Source organism: Vitis riparia, chromosome 15 (assembly GCF_004353265.1).
Source record: "Vitis riparia cultivar Riparia Gloire de Montpellier isolate 1030 chromosome 15, EGFV_Vit.rip_1.0, whole genome shotgun sequence".
NCBI classification, from domain to species: Eukaryota; Viridiplantae; Streptophyta; class Magnoliopsida; order Vitales; family Vitaceae; genus Vitis; species Vitis riparia.
In genome coordinates, this window is record NC_048445.1 from 15,072,550 (window position 1) to 15,075,646 (window position 3,097).

Genomic DNA, 3,097 nt, shown 5'->3' on the forward strand with positions numbered 1-3,097 from the left:
TGAGCCCAAATTGGGCTTGGGTCACCTAATCTAATTCATTTGGGTCCTAATTAATTAATTAGCCCTATTAGGCTTCGATTGATGGGATTAAGCCTCTAAAAGCAATATATGATGCAATAAAGTCAATAGCTTGGTGAACCCTCCATGCAGCATAATAGCTTAGTGAATCATGATAATTGATACCCTTGCATCATGATTCATCGTAGGTCTTGTCCAATGTGTAACCATACACACTAGTGCACTTACCATGAGAATCCTATCCCAACGGCTAAAAAAAGTCATCCCTCTAATTAGAAGGTAGTGATTGCCTAAATCCATGAACCAATTATGAACCACTTATCATTTTGTAAGGAGCCTATGACTCGTATCCTCTATGAAACTCCTAATGCACCCAAGTCATGAATAATACAAGTGATGCAAGTCTTTATGCTTAGACAAACAATTAATGCATATGGGATAATAAAGGGAAACTAAGAAACATAAATAAATAAGTTTATTAATGAATCTAAAATATGTTACATCACGTTATGCTTTCCAGAGCTCTATCCTAATAAACTTTACTAACCCTAAAGCATGTTGAGAATACATTTGACACCTAAGCTATCCTTATGACCATCAAAGGCTCTGGAAGATAAAGTCTTTCATAAAGGGATATGCCAAGTTCTCTGCAAAATGATCTTCTCCACAACCACGTCTCCTCTCATTACTACCTCTTGTATAAAGTGATACTTCCTTTCTATGTGTTTACCATTATGGTGGTTTCTTAGTTCTTTAGATTGTGCCACTGCCCTATCGTTATCACAAAATAGTACCAAGGGCGGTACAACCAAGGCTACTATTACTGGGAACTCTAGATTACTCCATTCCCCAACCTTGGATCAATAGGGTGAATGCAACTATCCCTAAGGTTATCTAGATCATCACAATAGAAACAAATTGATTCAAAAACCATTATAGAATAAAGATCTAGAGTTAGAAAGCTCAAACCTACAATCTGGATGTTCCTAAATTGATTTTCTTCTGATGAAGACTTTGAAACCATGGTGGTCCTCATAGAACTCATTTACCCAACGATCTTCCACCCGATTTCTCCCTTCATAGATCTTAGCACAAGAGAATAATGAGCTTTTCTCTTTCTCTAGAGGGTGACTAGGGTTCATCTCTCTAAAATTTCAGAAAACTGAATTGCACGACTAAAGCCCTAACCCCTAAAGTGGTTTATATAGGCTTACCTATAAGCTGAAGTGACTTGAGTCTAAATTGGGTTTAGGTCATCTAATCCAGCCCATTTAGGTCCTAATTAATTAACAGCTCTAATAGGATCCAATTAATTGATTAGTCCATTCTAGAAAATCAATTCATAAGATCTAGTGCAATCTTACATTTTTACCAAAAAGCCCTTATGCATACCTATGAATTACATATCCACCCTCAAAGCTTATACCACCATGAATATGTAGGAACCATTGGGACTAATAGGTAAATACTAGTTCACTCAGAATCTAATTCCAAAGTTAACTCAACACTCCACTAAAGAGATTCAAGTGTACTATAATATCATATAAAATACAACTAGCAAAGCTCGGGTCAGAGATCTATTGTTCATTACATACAAACCTCTCATAAATTGGTGTTCATAATCTAACATGGTAGTGTTATCAACCAATCAAGATTACTCTTCAATCCTTGAATTATAAATCTTCTTATTATGTGATCAACTAACATACTCTAACTCCAAATAGCATATGTCAAATTCCACTAAAGGAATTACTATGACTATAGATTTCATGATCACATATCCTTTAGATCACTGAAGGAGATATGCTGTCTCAAACCCATGAGCTATCATGGTGCCTCTATTGAGAATATATGTTGCCACTAACTTCCATTAATAGTAACCCAATCCATAGGGAATATATAACCACTTTAGGGTCTCACCCATAGATCAAAGCCTCTTATTGATTTTAGCACAACCTCAATACCCTCTCAAGGTTAAGAGTTCATGCAACATAGTAGCTTGGTAAATCATGATTATCTGATAGTCTTATGTCATGATTCATCATAGGTCTTGTCTAATGTGTAAGCATACACACTAGTACATTCACCATGGGAACCCATCCCAACGGCCAAGATAAGTCATCCTTCCAATTAGGAGGTAGTACACAAACAAATGTTGAATACTTGTTAACTTAGAGGTCTACATTTTAAAAATAACATGTAGAATACTTTGTTGGAATACTTAATATAAACATGGTTAATTTTTTTTTTTATCAATTATCTTAAAATAACACGTCATTATAAGCTTCTCTACCCTTATAATCTTGTTATCAACCATAAGTTTATTTTATTTGATAGTGTTTAATTTCTATTTGTAATACCATTCTAATGTAATTGCTTTTGAAATTGGTGAAGATGAAGTATATAACTCAATGTACAAAAATTGATTAGCATTTTGAGTTGGAAAGTATATTTATTTGTGAATGTTATTTTTTGGAAAGTCAGCTTTCAATGTGATGGAAATAAATGGTTGGTGAAACCTATAGTTATTAGAAAAAGAAGAAACCTTAAAAAGACATTAGAATTGAAATGTACAAGAGTTAAGACTGTCAAGGAGATTTATGACCTCATTATATAGTGAATTCTACACATCAAATAATGAAATGCTAAGAATTCTTGAAAATAATATAAAATATCACATTGACACATGGTTAGATCTTAAAAGGGTTGATGGCATGTACCATGATATCTATTGTAAGGAGAATGTCGTTCCTTCTAGGATGAGATAGGTAAGTTAAGTTATTTCAATAACTAGGAGAAGGTTTATAGTTTATACACACTAACTCATTTTCACATACTAAATACTAAATAAGAAAATGAAAAGCAAAAAGAGATTAGTGAAGTAATGACATAATATAAGATTGATTTGAAAAGAATAATTAAAGGAAATTGAGTCATTGTTACAATCTACATATTTCTTGAAATATGAGTTTTTACATTTTACATTTATATATTCATTTGGGTCACATATGTAACCCTTGATTCATTTGATTGAATAAGTTATGAATATTTATGAAGATATAATATCTTTTTTATTTTT